The following is a 21,208-nucleotide window of genomic DNA, read 5'->3' as shown; positions in this document are numbered from 1 at the left end:
AGCAGCTGCTATGTGAATATCATAGAAGTTTCGCACTGTGATTCAAAAAAGACAACTACAGCTCCTGCTGTTGTTTCCATGCTTGCATGTGGAGCCATAGACACCAACACAGATCTGAAAAAGTTTTCTTTTGATTGTAACCATCATCTCCATGGGTACAGTGTGGGGAAGGATGGTGAGGCAGTAGATAACAGACATGCTAGGGGCACAGGTGTGTTTCCAGATTGGCCAGGAGGCATCACAGGTACAAAAAAAGCCTTGACTAAAAGAGATAGATAACAGATTGCTTCCTTACATCTGAGGCAGCGGGGCTCCTCCTGTCTTATCTTTAGGTCCTGGCAACCCAGACTGGTTTCCCTGGATACAAGAGCTTCCCTGCTTAGAGGGACTGAATCATCAAGTGTGTTTGAATTTGTTCAGCCTCAGAAAGGATGAAAGTTCCCTGAAAAATACAAGAGGTTCTATTTTTAGAAAAGTGAGCACACATATGTTGGTTTATAAAACATATATGGTCAGATTTTATCTTGTTTTAGTTATTTTACAGTGATCATTAGGAATATGTAGTAACACCTCTTTCAGCTATAAACAAGAGTATTTGAAAAAGATATTGTTTCATAAATTGTTTTAAGATATTGCTTTACTATCTATAAGAAGTCATCCAAAAATATCAACACAGTCTATTTATTTGTCTTTGTAATAGTGAATATAAATCTGGACCTAAAGGACTGTTATAATTGCTATGGTCAGGGTATCAAATGGGAATCTTGTCTTTTCATTCTTTCTATCACTCATAGCACCTATAACAGTACCTTACAAATAATTTTTGCGTTCTTTCAAGTGAAGCTCCTTTATCCAAATCCTAAATTAAGCAAAGTAAAAAGTGAACTGTATATCATCTTTACCATACCAACTTAGGTACCTACTCACCAATTCTACATCTTGGAATATTTTAATATTGACTGGCATTTATATCAAAAGTAATTTCAAGTTTGCAAATGCAAAGATACTTGACTAAGAGTATATTAATCTGGGAGTTCCCAGATAGGACCAGCTAAAAATGGAGACAGAATTGAGAAAATATCAGAGGCAGAAAAATTGGTTGTGGTCATAAATCTGGCTGCTGAGTCAAGTGATCGACATCCCAAAGCAGCGTGTAAAATGTCATAGGAAACGTAAGATTAACCTGATTTGTTGTAATGTCTTCCTAGGGAATCTGGACTTTAGAGGCCGATAGGAGGTGATATCAACAGAGACTTCTAAGAAAAGACAACACTTAAGTGGTTGACAATACTGTTGACACTTAAGGTGGTGGTATCAGCCACCTTCTTAACAGTTCTTTGTTAAGAACTGTGTGAATCAGACCACACTTGGTGGGGAGAGTGTCCAGGAACTAATATTCACCTTTTGAGGAAAGATGATAAATAGAGCAGTTCATGTTATTGTGATACCAAGCACTAGCTTGGTTTAGAAATGGTTTGAACTCCAGTGAGGGAAATGAAAAACAATTTAAAAATTGTAGTGATTGAGGTTAGAATAGTGCAGCTTAGTTGACACTCAAGCACACAGAATATGGGGTGTTTACAATCATCTTGCTGTGGGTGAACCTGGAAATGTCAAGTAAGTAAGGTGTTTTACCTCATCTGAAAGATAGCATTAGTATTTCAAAACATTGATGTATAAAATAACACATCAATCTCAGATAGAGACTGCATATTTTACTCTGAGAGAGATGAGACATGATGTAATATCACATAATGTATCTGTGAAAAAAAAATGAACCTAAGGAATCACGTTGTTTATCTCAAATCTCCTGCTTTGCCTATGATTTTTGGTTGAAATTATGAGTAAAGCTTGAGATTCTGGAAAGATGCCTGATTTCTGAGATTCTAACTTGACAATTTGATGCATTACGTTAGCTCACGATAACATACTGGCTACCAGCTGAAATGAAAGCTTGTAAGTCACTCATACAACAAAGCATGCATAGTTTTTAATTTCCTTATAATCATTCTATGGCTTATTTTTACCTTTATCTCCAATATCATTCCTGGGGATGATAGATTCCCTATGACCTACCTCTGTCATAATAGGAAAGAAGTATTATATCATATTTTAATATTATGTTACCAATTAAAGTTTTTAATCGATTATGTAATGTGAAAATTGCAGTCATTTGGCTTTATACAATGAAAAGAAATATTACATATGTCAAAGTTACAAATAAAAGCATGAAAGATACTTAACGTTATCTATGAAATGCAAGATGCACTGTTCCCTACCTACCTCTTCATCATTCTTCCTCACTCCTGGTGCTGTGTTCTTGGAGTGCACTGGTCTTGTTGCATTTCTTTTCATGGTCATGTTCTTTCTGTCCACAAATTCTTTGCACATGAAGTATTCTCCATCTGAAATGTCTTATTTTTCTTATTCTGTTTAATTTTTCAGACTTCAGCTCAGGCATTATTACATATAGAAAACCTTGGCCCACCCAAGTTAATTTTGAACATAAACTATTTCTGTTATGCACTCTCATGGGACTATGGAATATGATTTCCTATTATAGTTTTGCTTACAAATTACTTTATTCAGTACATATTATTGAAAACTTTCTAAGTATCACAAACTGTTCTAAGCTTTGGGGATACTCTAGTAAACACAATAATTTTATGTATATGTTTATGATTATTTGATTCATGCTTGCCTTTCTCAGTAGATTATTTCCTAAGAGTCATTGGATCTTTATTTAAAAGGAAAGATTATGTGAGCTTTTGGTCACCCTTGTTTCCCAGACTAAATTAATATGTGTTTAACAAATTAATATATTAATTTAATTATATATAAACAAATAGAAATGGCCTCATAATCAAGTTAATTACCTTTTTTAGTGTAACTCAAGCCTGTCAGAGCAAAATTTTTTTCTTACCAAATTAAACGTGACCATGTACCTCAGTGTTTTTATTTGAACAATACAGTTGGCTAGAGCAAGAGATCACAAGATATTCTACTCTTTTCACATTTCAGATAGGAAAACTGTGAATTAAAAGAAGACAAAGCCAAAGTAAGCAGAACAAAATCAATAATAATAATTAGAGAAGAAATCAGTAAACTAAAAACTACAATATTAATGAAACCAAAAATTTGCTCATTTAAAATATCTTTCAAAGCTGACTACAGTGGCTCATGCCTGTAATCTCAGAATTTTAGAAGGCTGGATGACAGAGCGAGCTTCTTTCTAAAAAAAAAATAGATATATATAATATACACACACACATATATGTTTATATCTTTCAAAGATAAATGTATATATATTTTATTTTATATAAAAAATGCATAAAAATATATAACATATATATGTATATATCTTTCAAGTGGACAAATCTCTAGAATGACTAAATAAGAAAACAAGAGAGAAGACACAAATTACTAATACAAGAAATGAAAGATAAACCATCACTATATCTCAAAAATATTAAAAAGTAACAGAATATTATGAACAACCCTATGTTCACAAATTTGATAAAATGGATAAAATTGTCCAATTCCCTTCACATAGTTCACCAAAACTCAAACAAAAAGAAATAGTTTGAATACACTCATATTTATTTTAAAAATTGAATCAGTAATTCAATGCAAAATCGAAACCTTTTAAAACTAATTAAAGCTAATCAAATTAAAGCTAATCAAATACTTAAGAAGAAAATCATGCCCATTCTTTACAACCTCCTGCAGAATATAGAAGCAGAGGCAGTACTTCATGACTCATTCTATGAGGCCAGCATTAACTTAATAGCAAAAGTAGAAAAAGACATTACAATAAAACTGCAAATCAATATCCCTCATAAGCATAGATGCAACAATCGTCAATAAAATAATATCAAATTAAATTCATAAGTATATAGCAAATAATTATATACAATGAACAACTGGAATTTATTTCAAGCATTCAAAGCTGGTTCAACTTCAAAAAAAATCAATTAATATAATCCATCACATTATCAGACTAAGGGGAAAAAAATCACATGATCATGTCAATAGACACAGAAAAGCATTTGGCAATAATACAACAGACACCCTTTTATGATGGAACTTGGATTAAACTAGGAATAAAGGGGAACTCATTCAACTTCATAAAGAACATCTACAAAGAACCTAGAGCTAACACCATCTGAAAGTGAGAAACTGGGAGCTTTGTCTCGCTAAGACCAGGAACAAAGCAAGAATATCCCCTTTACCAATCCTTTTTAACATAATAGTGAAAGTCCTCACTAAAATGGTAAGTCAAAAAAAAAAAAAAGAAATAAAGGTATATAGTTTTGAAAGGAAAAAAATAAAACTGTTTTTGTTTGTGCATGACGTGTTTATCTATACAGAAAATCTAAAAATCAACCAAAAATATTCCTATCACTAACAAGCAATTATAGCAAATTTGAATGACACAAAATTAATACACAAAATCAGTTGTTTTACTATACACCAGCAATGAAAAATTAAAACAGAAATTTAAAATGTAACACCATTTATATTAGCTACTCAAGAAAACACTCAGGTATAAATCTAAGAAATTGTTTACAAGAGTTACAGCAGAAAACCACAAAACTCTGATGAAAGAAATCAAATAAGAACTAAATAAATAGAGAAATATTTTATGTTCCTGGACAAGAAGACTAAATATTTTTAAGATATCAATTCTACACAACTTGATCTATGCAGTCATTGAGAACCCAATCAAAATCTCAGAATGTTATTTTGTGGATATTAAAAAACTGATTCAAACATGTATAAAAAGAGGAAAAAGACTCAGAATAGTCAACACAATATTAAAGAAGCATAAAGTCAGAGCACTGACATTACTAGACTTCAAGACCCACTGTAAAGCTACAATAATCAAGAGAGTAGAATTAGTGCTAGAATAGAAGAAATAGATCAATGGAACATAATAGAGAATCCAGAAACAGATCAGTATAAATATGGTCAATTGATCATTGGCAAAAGATCAAAGGCAATTCAGTGAAGAAAAGATGTTGTTTCCAACAAAGATTTCTAAGCATTCACAGGTAAAAATTTCTGACATAAACCTTACAACTTTCACAAAAATTACAATGGTGATCAAAATGTATATTTGATAAAGGACTCTTCTTTAAAATAGCAATCCTCAATCTTTTTGGCACAGAGATGAGTTTGGAGGAAAATAATTTTTTTCATGTATAGAGAAGAGAGATGGTTTGGGGATGAAATTGTTCCATTTCAATTCATCAGGCATTAGATTATCAGAAGAAGCGTGCAACCTAGATTTCGCTCATATGCAGTTCACAACAGGTTTGCACTCCTATGTGAATCTGATACTGCTGCTGATCTGACAGGAGGTGGAGCTCAAGTGGTAATGCTCACTGGCCCACTGCTAACCTCCTACTGTGTGGCCGCCTGTTCCTCACAGGTCTTAGACAGGTGCCAGTCCACGAACCAGGGGTTGGGGATCCCTGCTTTGAGATATAAAAAAGTCTTGAAACTCAACCATAAAGAAGTAAATAATTCAGTTACAAATTGAGCCTGGGATTTTAACAGACACCTCACTAAAGAAGATACACAAATGACAAGCATATGCAAAGATGCTTCAGATCAAAAGGATGCAAAATCTCAGTTTTACAGGAGGAATAAGTTTGCGAGATCTATTGTGCAATATGGTAACTATATCTTTAAAAAGATGCATTGTATACCTGAAAATTGCTAAGAGAGTAGATTTTAAGTTTCCTCCACAAATAAGTATTTCCAGTAACACACATATTCATTAGCTTAATTTAGCTCTTACACGATGTTTACATATTTTAAAACATTCTGTTGTGTATCATAAGTTATATCCAATTATTGTCAATTAAAAATAAATTTAAAAGAAAAATAGGCTCTACAATATATTTCATCAGGAAAATGCAAATTAAAACAACATTGAGATACTATTGCTTACTTATTAAAATGGCCAAAATCCAGGACACTGATAATACCAAATACTGGTGAAGCAGTAGAGCAACAGTAACTCTCATTCATTGCTGATGGGAATGCGAAATGATACAACCACTTTGGAAGACGGCTCAACAGTTCCTGCAAAACTAAACATAATGTTAACATTTAATCCAAAAGTTGTGCTTCTTGGTATTTACACAAATAAGTAGAAAACGTACACACCAAAACCTGTACATAGGTGATTATTGCAGCCATGTTCAAAATTCCCCAAACTTGAAAACAACCAAGATGTCCTTTAGTAAGTGAATGGATAAATAATTTGTGATACATTCATACAATAGAACATCATTCATTGTTAAAAAGAAATGAACTATTAAGCCATGAAAAGACATGGAGGAAAAGTAAATGCATATTACAAAGAAGCCAATCTAAAAATTCTATATACTGTATGATTCCAACGATATGACTTTCCAGAAAAGGCAAAATTATGGAGACAGTAAAAATATCAACAATTGATAAGGGATAAAGGAGAGGAAGAAATGAATGGGTAGAGCATTACGGATTTTTAGAGCACTAAAACCATCTATAGGATATTAGAACAATGGGTACATGTCTTGGTACATTTGTCAAAACTAATGTATAACACCTAGGTGAAATCTAATGTAAACTACAGCCTTAGTGATACTGATATGTCAATGTTGGTTCATCTACTATAACAAATGTACCATCTTGGTATAGAATGTTGATTTTGGGGAGACTGTGAATGTGTGGGAAAAGGGAGCATATTTGAACTCAATTTTGTCATTGACCTGAAAAGGCAAAAAAAAAAAAAAAAATCTCAAAAATATAAACTGGGCCAGGCATGGTGGCTCACACCTGTAATCCCAGCAATTTGGGAGGCCAAGGCAGGCAGATCATGAGGTCAAGAGTTCAAGACCAGACTGGCCAACAAAGTGAAACCCCATCTCTACTAAAAAGTAAAAAAAAATTAGCTGGGCATGGTGGCTCGTGCTTGTAATCCCAGCTACTTGGGAAGCTGAGGTAGGAGAATTGCTTGAACCGGGAGCTAGGAGATGGAGGTTGCAGTGAGCTGAGATCACACCATTGTACTCCAGCCTGGGCTACAGAGTGAGATCACACCACTGTACTCCAGCCTGGGCTATAGAATGAGACTCCATCTAAAAAAAAAAAGTACATATATATGTACATATATACATACATATGTGTATATATACATATATGTATATATGGCCAGACCTGGTGGTTCATGCTTGTAATCCCAGCTACTCAGGAGGCTGAGGCAGAAGAATTGCTTGAGCCCAGGAGACTGAGGTTGCAGTGAGCCAAGATCTTGCCACTGCACAATTTATATAATAAATATAAATTTATATTTATATATAAACATATATTTTAACTGTCATGACACAAAATTTAGTTAAATCATGTTTAGAAATAAGTAGTATGGATTATTTTCATATTTAAGCTGCAATAAACACATGCCTTAATATTCATATATGAGATAATTGCAAAGACAAAACATCACTGATGCAACCATTAATTACAATACTTGATAATTTTTGTCATAAAGACCTCAGCAATCTAAAGGTATACTGATAAGACAAAATCAATGATATTTCTATGTTACTCTGTGTATTAGCCTGTTAAAGATAGAAATTCATTAAAACAAGAAATTGCATTGTAGTGGTATTTTGAACTTACATGGAACCACCTTTCCTCTCTTTATAAGTTCCAAAGTTTAGTTCTCACCTCTTCCATACAGTTGTAATACCTCAGAGGTTTCCAGAAGTGTAAACAAGAATGTCAGAGGGAAATTTATAGAGCATCCTTCCTTTATCCAATTGAACAGCACTACATGGAAGCTTCTCCTGGTGTGTTTACACAAAGAAATCCATCGTTTTCAAAACCCTGTCCCTGATGCGCACAGTTACATGACTTAACTTCGCTGTTCTTACCCAGTTCTCAGTTATCTATTTCCAAATTAACTTACTTGTGTTATTTATAGTTTTACTATTTAAATGTTTGTTACAATCCCATATGTTTCGTTTACTTGTTTTATTTTTATCCCTTACACTGAATTCAGTAAAAATATACACCAGAGAGAAATGAATTAGAACCTCCAGCACCAACCTCCATCAAGTCATTCAAATTATCAAAGCCTTAGTTTTGCCACCTGAAAATTGATCTAAAGAGGATTATTGCATGGATTAAATGACGTTTTATATAATAAAAATTTATCACAATATCACTTATTTGTTCTATTAGGGCTGTCTATTGCTGGAAATGTTCACAATTTGTTATTTAAATATTGCCACAAACATATAGCTCATAGCCAGATGTGCACCTCCAAATAATGCAGGGAATTTTCTAAAAAATGTGTATGTCCAGTATCTCAATATGAATTATGTTTACATTGCATAGTACACTGAATAAGAGTAAGTATTTTTGGAAAAATAAAAGAAAACCTGGTATCCTGAAATGCATGCTTTTTTTTCCTTCAACTTTTAAGTTCCGGGGTACATGTGCAGGATGTGCAGGTTTGTTACACAGGTAAATGTGTGCCATGGTGGTTTGCTGCACAGATCAGCCCATCACCTAGGTAATAAGCCCAGCATCCATTAGCTATTCTTCCTTAATGCATACCTTTTTAATAGTCATGAAATAAAAATGGCAACTTGGAACAAATACATATAAGTTAAAATGTTGGCTTTATACAAAGAAATATCAAAACCTTTGCTATTATACAAAATATTAGATACATGTTTTTTGTTCACATAGAAATATTATTAAAATTCCACTTTTTATCTCCCCTCAAAAATATGCAATAGTTTAAAATCACAAAATATATAATTGATAGACAAGAAAGTATGATTTCGGTAATCTTGAAGGTGAGTCAGTTCATCAATTAATATATGAACATGGATTCAACATTTTTTAAAAATAAGCTGAGGAATGTGAGATCAAACACGATTTTGTGTCTGCCTAAAATTAATATTGCAGGAATAAATAACAACCTTTTACCTTTTTAGTGCTTAACAGTAAACAATGTGACTATATGTTATTTTACTTTACATCAGTTTCTGAGCTAGTCCCATGGGGAACACCTTTATATCTGTCTCATTGTTATGAAAACAGGTTGAAGGGTTTTACTACTTGCTCATAAGGAAGTGGCTGAGACAGGGGCTAACATCAAGTCTTAGAATTTTATTACCAAAGATCCTTCTACTGCATTAGACAGGCTTTAAAATCCAACACTGGGTTTTAAATTATCTTTAATTTTCCCTCCTCTAAAATCAGGAAGTATTTAATTAATTGAATCTTAAAATTAAAATTTTAAAGAGTTGGCTAACAGAGATATTCATATATATATATATATATATATATATGCTGAATATAACTGAGTAATTATTTTAAGTGCTAGTCCTAAAGCTTAAAAAAAATTTCTAAATAAAATCCACCCATTAAATTAGTTTAATAAATTTCCTTACATATAGGACATGTATGTCATTTATATCCTTATAATATTTAAAATTATATTGTGTATTCTGTGCTTTTATTTGAAAATTAAACATGGAAATCTATCTTTAATATAGTATAGAATAAAATACGAAAGTTCTATTGTTTTTAGTGTTTTATTTTTGTATTATTTAATATTTTGTAATAATTAATGAAGTCATTTTATAAAATGCTCATTTCTCTAGAAAACCAATAAATATATGTAGTGCTAAAACCACTACATATAGTTATTGATAATATTCATATATAAATATTATAATTATTTATATGCATACATACACATATGACATTTGAACACTTTTGAACATATGTATAAATACTATAATTATCTATATGTATACACACACATATGACTTTTGAGTACTTTTGACCTAGGAAAATGCAATTTATGTGGTTTATACATATTTGTATGTGTGTTTATATTGTCGACCAAAAAAACCCACAAAAATCAGAGAAAAAAACCTCCAAATATGCTGAATGTATTTGGGAATTAGAAAAGAGGATCATGGCCTGACATGCAGGGCTATGGCAAGCCACATATGCAGTTAAAAAGAGGACAGTAAGGGGAGACCTACTGGCAAAAGAGGAAGTTCATATAAGCTGCTTGGAAACAGAGTTCACTGGGTCCAGAGACCCAAAGAAAAGTCGGCATAAGTTTACTGGTTGAGCTATGTTACTGGGCAGATGTCCTTTTGAGAATATCTTATATGAAATGCCGTAGTCCTAAAGAAAAAAATATCTTGTAGGGTTATTTTAGAAAGTCCTCGAGACAGTCTTTATCTCAGAATTGCAAGAATAAGCCTTCCCTCTTTAGGCTCTCCCAGCTCTAGTTTCTTTGGGTCTGATAAAAAAATGATTTCTTCCTGGTATCCACAGTTTCACAGTATATCACATAAACTTTTTACAGGGACATAGTGTTATGAAAATGGAAACAGTAATTATATAAACAATTTTATTAGTTTCCATTTAAATGTAGCACTCTATGTATCTACTGCACATTTTAGTAAACAAAAATTGAGAATTTTGAAGATTGTTATACAACATGAATATCACATTATATTATAAGTTCTACTGTAGATATCATCATATATTTCAAAAATGCTCATCAAAATCTCATGATCACTTCATAGTTTATATTTCTGAGAAGGCAGCTTCTCTTGGAATTCTTGCAACCCTTAGGAAATGTAAAATAATGATAAAACATCAAGTTATATTTAAGTTTACTTCCAAATGACAACAGCTGCTTTTAAAGTGTACCCTTGTTAGAAGGAAAACTCCCAGTTACTTCGTCTGTGATGCATAATTCTAAATTGAAGCTATGTTGAGAAGAAAAATTAAATTTTAATTATTTATGAGAAAATCTGGATAGATAGCCTTGATAAACAATAGCATGCTCTGAAAATGTTCAGAGTAAACTCCTTAAATTTCCATGCGAAGCTCTTGGCAGATGTTTCTATGAAACTCTTTTCTCTATGGTAAATTTTATTTCCTTTATTATCTGACACAGTTACACAACTTTCTCCTAATACTTACATGGAATTTAGGATTTAAATTTGTTCATATATATATATACATATATATATATATATATATATATATATATATATATATGATAAATATACTCACATTCACATTGCAGAAAAAATGCAAGCAGACTTAATTATAATCCTTGCTATAAATTTATTCTTTCTCATCATTGATATCTGTGACTATAAATGGCTTACTTAATTTTTAAATTCAACATGTGGATTTAAATAATAGTTCCCATTTTAATGATGATGGTGAACATGCTTAAGATTATGTGCAATTAATTTATAAATAAATTTTTGTGTGAAATGATTCATTTTAAATTGAAAAAGAGTTAACCAATAATGTAAACTCCTATTACCACCTGTAGTCACAACATGCTAAAATCAGAAATTTAAAATTTATCTAATGCAAACTTGTTGCATCTTGGTGAAATAAAAAAAAAATAGCCTAGAGTGATTAAATGACAGGCTTATGTTCTTATTATTTATATATCACTTAGGATAACATTCAGTGCAGACATAGATTTACTTGGTTCATAAGCATAGGAAGTTAAGTTCCTGTATCTCAAACTCATTGTGGACATTAAATACGTTTATAGCAGTCTACTCTTTCTTTCTATTGCCTGTTGACAATAGGACTGAAAAAGAACACATTCAGCTGGTCAATGGGCTCCAATTTATTCCTAAGGATCTAGCATTGACTAAAATATATGGTGTTAATTATGAACATGGGCCCTGGAATCAGACTGCTTGCCTTCAAATTTCAGCTCTCCTACTTTCTAGCATAAGAGTTGTATACATGTGGTTAAAAGCTTGGATGTCAGAGCTGGACTACCTTCATGTGAATATCCACTTCACAATTCATTGGCTATGTGGCCATAAGCAAGTTACAAAATTTTCTGGACGTCAGTTTTCTTCTTTGGCAAAGTGGAAAATACAGTAATATCCACTCTAGTATGGTTTGTTTTTAAAATAAAATGAGTTAATGATCCCAAACCCTTACAACGTTATCTATTTCTGTCTTACTTTGTGTGTGTGTGTGTGTGTGTGTGTGTGTGTGTGTGTGAGAGAGAGAGAGAGAGAGAGAGAGAGAGAGAGAGAGAGAGAGAGACAGAGACAGAGACTGAGTCAGAGAGACAGAAAGAGAGAGACAATATCTACAAGACCTGCAAGGCACTTAGTACAGTGTCTGACAAATATTAAGTGCTCAGTAAATATTACATCCTATAATTTCATTTAGATTTAAAAATGCCTGCTGTATATCAGGAAATATTGTAGACCCTTGGGATTTATTAGTAAGCCAAATATCCCTGTTTCTTTTATAACATCTATTAGGGAAAACAAAAATTATAAAAATAAATTACAATGTTAAAAACAAATAATAAGTTAGAAGATGATAAAGGCTATGGAAAAAAAAAACTACATAGAGCTGGACAGGAAGAGTTGAGAGGGTAAGGGGTGGTACAGGTAGGTTGTAATTTTAAGCACTAAGGGAGGCTTAGTGACATAGTAACATTTGCACAATGTTCAGATGTGAGCCATGCCAGTATCTGGGGGGAAAGCATTTGAGACAGAAGTACCCATCTGTAGAAAAGCTTTATGGCAGAGACACCTGACACTTTCATGGCCTGGAAGGAAGGCTAGTGTGTTTGATGTAGAGTGAATAAGATAAAATCTATCAGGAAATTGATTAAAAGATGTAACTGGGGGAAATTAAGTAGCATCTCAAAGAGCACGGTAGGGCTTTAAGATTTTGCTTTTGTGAAATGGGAAATACTGCATCATTTTCAGTAGAGTAGTATGATCTGAATTCTGTTTTAAATCAACCCCTCTAACTGCTATATTAAGAATATATTCTAGATGGTTCAGAGTAGAAGTAGAGAAACTTGTTAGAAGGCTGTTGCAAAAATTCAGGCTAAAGACACTGTTGCTTCAGCCACTGTTTGTGATAGGAGATTTGGAGATCATGGGTCATATTCTATATTTTAAAAGTAAAGACCAGAGAATTTCAAACAAGTATAGGGATATAAGAAAAGTGGGTTGTCTAGAATACTTTAATGATTTTTTAGGGCAACTATATTGGCATAGATGCAATTGATTGAGAAACAAAAAGCTGTGAAGAGAGTAGGTTTGAGGGGGGAGACCAGAAGTTCACTTTTAGACTTCTAGAGCTTGAAATGTCTATTAGACATTCGCATGGAAATGTCAAACAGGCTGTGTGATATACATATGAATCTGGAAGTCAGAAAATAATTATGAGCTACAAACTATAATAGGTAAAAAAAAGACAGAAAAATAGCCAAGATTAGATGGAAAATATTATAGCTAGCTATTGAAAAGAAAAAAACCAAAGCCTGAGCCCTGGAACACTACATTGAAAAGAAAGAGGAGAAAAATGAACTATCAGAAAAGATTGAGAATGAGTGGTGTAAAACAGGAAGGAAACTGAGTTTTTGGTGTCACGAAAACCAAAGGAGGAATGTGTTCTGAGGAGGATTAAGGTGTCGATTGTATCAAGTCCTGCTGATAAAAGTTGTATACTGATTGTATTGAACACTGAAAACTGAAAATATGTTTAGAAATATGTTGGACGTAATTTAACAAAAGCAATTTCAGTGGAGTGGTTTTAAATAGAATATAGACAGTGAATACAGAACTCTTTTGAGATGCTTGCTATAAAGAGGAGTAAAGAAATGGAGTAGCATCTGTGAAGACAAGTGTCAAAGACGGGATTTCAAGATGGAAGAAATAATTGGTTGTTTATGCTGAGGGGAATGGTAGAGAAGGTAGAATGCATGATACAGAAAAGAAAGGGGAACATTGCTAACAAATGACATGAAATAGGTGGGAGGAGATAGGATCTGCTGTATAAATGGAAGGATTGTCTTTAGATAGGAGCAGGTGGGAAGGCAGAGCTTATGAATAAAGATATTTGTAGGTGGATGAATGTAGTTTTTTAGATTTTTTTCAAATTACTGAAAACTTCCCAGTTAATCAGAAAATAAGATCCTCCTCTGAGAATGTAGATCAGCTGATAAGGTGTTGGAGATTTCAGGGAAAAGAAAAACATATACGACACTCATTTGTTTCTCATATTCACCTGAATGAGTGCCTGAACAGGAGATAGAGAGTTATATCTAATTACCATCTCTGTAACTTCACCAAATGCAAGACTGAGATATGAGCAATGGAAGCCAATTACTACGGGTTAGAGTGATCATGATCATTGAAAAGAAGACATAAAATAGGTAAGAAGTATATCTAGACATGAGAAATTTAAAGGATGAAAACATCAGTGGTCTTGGTGAAGTTAAAGAATTATAGGCGCCTATAATCCCAGCTACTCGGGAAGCTGAGGAAGGAGAATCACATTAACCGGGGAGACAGAGGTTGCAGTGAGCCGAGATCATGCCACTGCATGCCAGCCTGGGTGACAGAACAAGACTTCATCTCAAAAAAAAAAAAAAAAAAAAAACCAGTCACCTGAAGTTTAGAGCTAAAAGGACAATAATTTGTCAGAGAATGTAACACATGATAATAACCACCTTGTATTGTATGTTTAAAATGCTTGATAATATCAAGATCTTTGTAATGGCCATAAGAGCTAGATACTAGAATATAGTAAAAAAGAATATTACTGGAATAAACTAAAAGAACAAGAAGTTGGAAGGATAATCTACATTTACTTTAGAAATGTCAGAACTTAAAAAAAGAAGTCACATTGAAAAGAGCCAGGAACTAAAATCTTCTTAGCAGTACTGTATTACTCTTTACTATCTCAATAGTTTTCTCTGAAATTCACATATAAAAGAAGTTATTATAATTTGTGATTTATTGTTATTTTATCCAACAATAGTAATCAGATTAGAATAAAGTAAAAATATTAAGAATGGGCATACTGAACACACATCACAAATATTTTGTTGGTTAATGGAAATGCTAAAGAAATTCTGACCAGAAAGAAAAATCTATTAAAGTCAATGTGTGCTCAAAAAAATATGGAAACATTTTAATTTGAAAATGATTATTAAGAATATTTTTTCTTTAAAGTTTCAAAAACAAACTGTAACATGTGGTAGCTAGCTGAGCACTTTTGTGTCACATCAGTTACTGTCCTGCTTTTGTATGATTATTGCAGACTACAAATTTTTGCATGACAATCCTTTGTATTCAGTTTCCATACCATTTATTCTAGGCCTGGGGGGCAGATAGAGCCTGTCCTGGCATCTCATGGATAAGGTAGAAACAAGCCCTCCAGCCCTAAGCAGAACACTCTCCCATTACAGGGTACACAAATACACACACACTCACTCACTCCTACTGGGAATGTGAGGGCACACCAGTTACCCTAATGTGCACATAACCACAGTACCTCGAGAAAACATAGGCAGACATGGGGAGAATGTACAAACTCCACACAAACAGTGGCCCTCTGGGAATCAACTTTTATCTCATAAACATTATAATAAACAATGTTAAATCAAATTACATTATTTGAGGATCTACTATAAAGAATTCACCAAATCCTCCTTGAATATTGCACTTCAGATAATCAGCATGCTCTGAGACATAAATTTCGCAAGCCCATCTTGCTTGGCATGTGTGCTTTACATTTTAGAGATGAAAACATTTGTGGTATGACAAGTGAATCAAGGACATGACAGCACTGTCTGGAACATGTATTTTACTTTTGGTAAATCTTTTCAACTCTGTAATGCTATTGCAACCTTTTGACCAAAAGCGGCTTAAAAGTCACTATCCTTAACTAAGTATTTATAAAATGTCACCTATAAATTACATTTTATTATTTTGGGGGGCATGATAAACAACAGGGAATTTTATCTTTTCCGATCTTCTGCAGAACCCTGATCCCCTTGACGTTGGGGTTCCACTCCCCTATTGCCTCCATGCGCTCCACGAGCTCTTGGTAGAGCTTCTCCCTGGGCTGGTCCACCACAACTTCCGGAACACATTGCGCACATCTGGGATCACTTTACTCATCATTTTGTCCCCATGGTCCTGCTGGCTCCCTTCTAGCCCTCCTGGGGATGCCCAAGGCCTTGTGCATGGCCTCCTCCCTCTGCTGGAGAAACGCCAGCTCCTGGTCACCGTAGAGTCTCTTCCAGCCAAGAACACAGCAGACAGCTCCGCCGAAACTGGTTAATCTGCACGCTAGTGGTGTGGCCGCCCCGGGCCCTCAGTTCAGCTCCTGGCCGTTGGCCATCACAGCCTGTGGCCTCAGCCCCTTCGTGCTGCGCATGAGTCTGCAGGCGCTCCCCACCCAGAGCTTGAATGTAGCTAGCGGCATTGTTTCCTGGTAGATGTGGCGGCTATGAGGCCGCCGCTGCTGCTGCCTCTTCTCTCAACGGTGGTTCTTCGTCCTTCCTGAGCCGCTCAAGCTTCGTCTCCGAGTCCCCACAGCTGCAGCCTGGGCTCGGTGTTTTGTGTCTTAAATGCCCCGGCTGAAGGCTGCGCATCATCATCAGGAGACAAAAATGCCATCGCTCACTGGATTCTAACCAGCAGTGCTCAGCTCCCCCTGCGGCGCCTGATGCCAGCCGTCCTGTCCCGTGCATACCTTCTCCGCTCCAGGCATGCTCACAGTGCGCTCTCCCCTTGGACGCTGTTCTCTGGACCCCTCCTCACCCTACTCTTTAATTAGAATCCAATATTTTGGCCGGTCACGGTGGCTCATGTCTTTCTTATAGACTTTGAATATTGAAATCGGTAGGACATCCCTTTTTGTTTATTTATAGTCCTCATTTAGTGCTTCTCTCTGGTCTTTCCTGTCCTTTTGGAGTCACCAAAATTTGGTAGCAAAAATTTTGACTTTCAACTCTAATCCCATGTGATCTTCCCAGTTAGTCTAACCCTAGGATGTGATTTGTATGTCTCACTCACATACTCCCTACATATAACCTGAAGCATAACTGAGTAATCCATTCTATGACTTATCAAAATATATTGTTTGATTCCTCTAAAGAAATTTCTCAAGGAGTTAATTATAGTGTAAAGCTCGTTACTCATCCTGGCAATGTGCAAATTCAAAAATATACAGAAAATGTACAACACCACAAATTAATCTTAATATACACATTATGTCATTAAAATCAAAATAGATATGAATTTCTGTAATCTTCATCTGTAAACCTTAATATCTTTAAAAATATTTAGGTAATGTTGCAGTTTTAATTTTTGTCTGTACAGTTTGATCCCCTTTGTCCTATTTTATTTTCTTTCCACTCTTTGTATTACTTCCTTGTTTTCATTTGTTTTGCTAATTTTTCCTCATTATTATTTTGATATTTAAAGAATAGTTGCAAAATTGTATAATGAGTTCTTGCTTATCATTTACTCATGTTTATCTAAGGTTTACATTGTAGGCAACCATAAAACATTTACCACAATGTAGAAATTCACATTGGTGATGAAGTGAAATTCACGTCATCAATTTGATGATGCTGTGAATCAAATTGCAGACTTTATTCTAATTTTATCAGCTTTTCCATTAATATCTTTTTTTCTGTCTCAGCATTTAATCTATGATACCATGTTGCATTTTTTTCTAGTGTTCTCCAGTTGAGTTCCTCACTATATTTTTTTTGTAAGCTTGACACTTTTGAATTATGATTATGATATTTTGTAGAATATCCTTCAGTTTGGGTTTTACTGTTTTCTCATGATTAACTGGAGTGAATAAATTTTCAGAAAAAAAATACCCCAGAAATAAAATGGCCTTTTCATTGCATCATGCCTATTCCTTTTTAAATCATAATATCCCTTTTCTTCTGTTTCACTCTCACAGCTGATTTCTGATCTTTAAGAATATTATCATTTTCTACTTAAATGAGTTTGTTTTCTATAAAAAAGATCTGCACCTGGAATTAAAATATTCTTCTATTTAGCATCATGATGCTTAACTGACCAGGATGCTTTCAGATGATTTATAATAAACCAGTGATTTCCTGCTGTATTTTTTAAGAATGCATGCTAGCCACTGATACAATATATCTAAGATCTAGTTTCTTTTTTTCCCCAAGACAGAAAACTTAAGATTTTATATAAAAATCTCAAAAAGAGAATCATGCTTAATTATAAAGCCAAATGATTGACACAAATTGGTAAATTCCCTTGACAACTTAGACAATCCTTAGTTAATATAAAAGTTTTATAATAAAAACAGACTTAATGCCACATATTTTAATAATTACTTTTCAAAAATGTAGTGCTAAGTAAGAAATTCTATTATCAAGGGGATAAATTACAAAGGCCTATGATTTATGATTCTGGTTTTAAAAGGTTCCTCTAAAAGTTATTTTTAATATTACAAAATATTGAAGTTGGTTGAAAGTGAAGACTAGTCCTCATTAAGTTAAATTAGATATAATTGGAAACCACTTATTCATTTATTACTTACACCTTTTTTTCTCTCATTTTTTAAAGCTCTTACACATTTCTTTCTTTCTTTCTTTTAGTTAAGGGAAGGGCATTATGAAAAGTATTAGGATTAATAAAGATGGCTGACTAGATACCTGGGATATACCTTTTCTACAAAGAAGAACCAAAATACTGAGTAAATCTTCACCTGCCCAATAGAGAGATAACAGAAGAGGCTTTGATTGAAGATGGAGGTAGGGGACTTCCTGTTCAGCATAATCGGGTGCCAAGACTGATCCCAGATCTAGATCAAACCCAAGGAAGGGGTGAATAAAAGAATTTCATGGCACCACATTCCTGCTCTGGGCCCCTGAGATCCTAGTTAAAAGCATTTCCAGAACCCCCACAGACCTTTGGACTGTCTTGGAGCTGCCTGGAGAACACACAGAGGCACTGCCTAAACTCACGGGGAGCCCAAAAGACGTCAGCGTGTTGGGCAGATGCAGTAAAACATGACTCAGCGCCCACTTCTCTAGGCTCTGTGTCCTGCCCTAAACAACTGTAGCTCATGTTGTTTGCTGGACCAGTACAGAGAGGGGCCTGTGCACACTCAGGTGCCCAAAACAGGCCACAACACCATTGCTCTGGGACTGAGGTGCATCTGCACCACGAACTCCCAGAGCCGTTCATTCCTCCCATTACTGCCTACCTGGATTTTCTTGCAGGGGCAGCCCACAGTATAGACTTCATTGCCTGACCTGAATGGTTTGTCGGGCAGCCTGGGAGCAGTTCACTCCCACACCACAGCTAGTCCTTGACCCTGCAAGGCCAAAGGACAAGTCCACTGACCTAGTCCCAGTTCCCTAGTAGACAAGCACACTACCTATGGGTACAGAGATGAGAACTGTGGTTGGATCTCATGCTGGAGTAGGGCCCAATTTTTCAGAACACAGAGAAGAGCATAAAACATGCTCACATAACGCATAGAAGCTGTGTGCATATTTCTTTTCCTTCCTTCCTCCTTCCCTTCTTTTCCTTTCCCTTCCCTTCCCCACCCCTCCCCTTCCCTTCCTTCCTTTCTTTCATCTTTCTTCTCTTTCTTTCTTCCTTTCCTTTTTTTTCTTTTCTTTTCTTTCTTTTTTTTTGACAGAGTTTCACTCTTGTTGCCAAGGCCAGAGTGCAATGGCATGGTCTCAGCTCACCACAACTTCCACTTCCTGAGTTTAAGTTATCCTCCTGCTTCAGCCTCTGGAGTACCTGGGATTATAGGCATGCACCACCACACCCAGTTAATTTTGTATTTTTAGACGAGACAGGATTTTTTTCCATGTTGGTCAGGCTGGTCTCAAACTCCAGACCTCAGGTGATCCTCCCACCTCTACCTCCCACAGGGCTGGGATTATAGGTGTGAGCCACCATGCCCAGGCTGCCCCTTCTTTCATGAACCCAGACTGCTAAGAGTGAGGCTTGATAGTCTTGGTTTCTTTTGTAAAGAGTCTCAAAGTCTGTAGCACCTGGGACAGCTTGGTGATCTAGCTATGAATGCTTGGGATGAGCTTAGCTGGTTGGCTCTGTTGTTCAGGCTGGACATTGGAGGGAGACCCCTGGGGGGTAAGGGGAGTAGTAAATGGGTAGCCCCCATGGCCCTTTGCTGGGCCGAAAGCCCAAGACTATCCCCTCTTTCCCTGATTAGGCACTTTGGTAAGAGGATGTGCCTCCCCCATTCCCTAGAGGGTCTCCCCAGTGGCCTGAGGGCTGCCTCTACACCCCCACCAAGGTCAGGACTTGCACCCGACTCAGCCCCATCTATTTCTGCCATCCTGGTGGGAGAACACTGTGCAATAATGTTGAACCCCACTCCTCACCCATTCCCAGAAACATTCTGGTACTTTCCCAATCAACTAAAGCCATGTAAAATTCCACTGCCATCACCACATATGCTTGTCACTTGTAAGTGCCAACTACTGACCAGGAAGTCAAACTGCATGACCCATTACAACTTCTATGACATCAGTTTAAAATGCTTAGTTGGCTCTTACCCACGAGCACCACCTATTAGTGTATGGTATGGAATGTACTACCCAATACAATTCCTGCTGACAGAAATATACAGTACTGGGGAACTAAATAAGCCTCTCAAGCCCTCCACCTCTTCATCTCTGTAGAAGACAGTGAGCCTCACCACACACAAAGCTTATTGTAGACTGTTACCAAAATCTGCAAAAACAAACAAACAGAAAGCTACCATTTAAGAAATCCATTGCATTAAGGTTATTATGACGAAATTTATATAGAGTTGACCCTATGAAAACACATGGAAGCAAAGCCAAAGGGCCATGCCCAACATACACAATAGTCACATCTTCAAATGAGGAAAAAAAAGCCCACCCAAACAAAAGCAGATTGAAACATAAGAGGTAATAGCTTCTACAGATAAAAGACAATCAGCACAAGAACTCAGGTATTATGATGAAACAATGTAATAACACATCCAAAGATCACACTAGCTTTCTAGCAAGGGATTTTAACCAAAATGAAAACTTTGAAATGATAAAAGATTCAAGATATATATTGTAAGGGAGTTCAATGTGATCCAAAAGAAAGTTGAAAGCAAACAAAAAGAAACCAGAAAAACAATTCAGGAGATGAAAGAAGAGACAGATATATTTTTTAGAAAAACAAAGAAAACTTCTAGAAATAAAAAGATCACTGAAGAAATTTCAAAATGGTGTTGAAAGCTTTAACAATAAACTAGACCAAGCAGAAGAAAGAATTTCAGAGCCTGAAGATGAGTCTTTTGAATTCATCAAGTC

At 35.1% G+C, this 21,208-nt stretch overlaps 1 pseudogene; it reads right to left on the bottom strand.

The window, feature by feature from the left end:
• Positions 1 to 15,822: 15,822 nt before the first annotated feature.
• On the bottom strand, positions 15,823 to 16,326 carry LOC101035882 (steroidogenic acute regulatory protein, mitochondrial pseudogene; annotated as a pseudogene).
• Between the last annotated feature and the right edge of the window lie 4,882 nt (positions 16,327 to 21,208).

This window comes from Saimiri boliviensis, chromosome 16 (assembly GCF_048565385.1).
Source record: "Saimiri boliviensis isolate mSaiBol1 chromosome 16, mSaiBol1.pri, whole genome shotgun sequence".
Taxonomy (NCBI): Eukaryota; Metazoa; Chordata; class Mammalia; order Primates; family Cebidae; genus Saimiri; species Saimiri boliviensis.
This window is presented reverse-complemented; position numbering and strand designations above follow the sequence as displayed.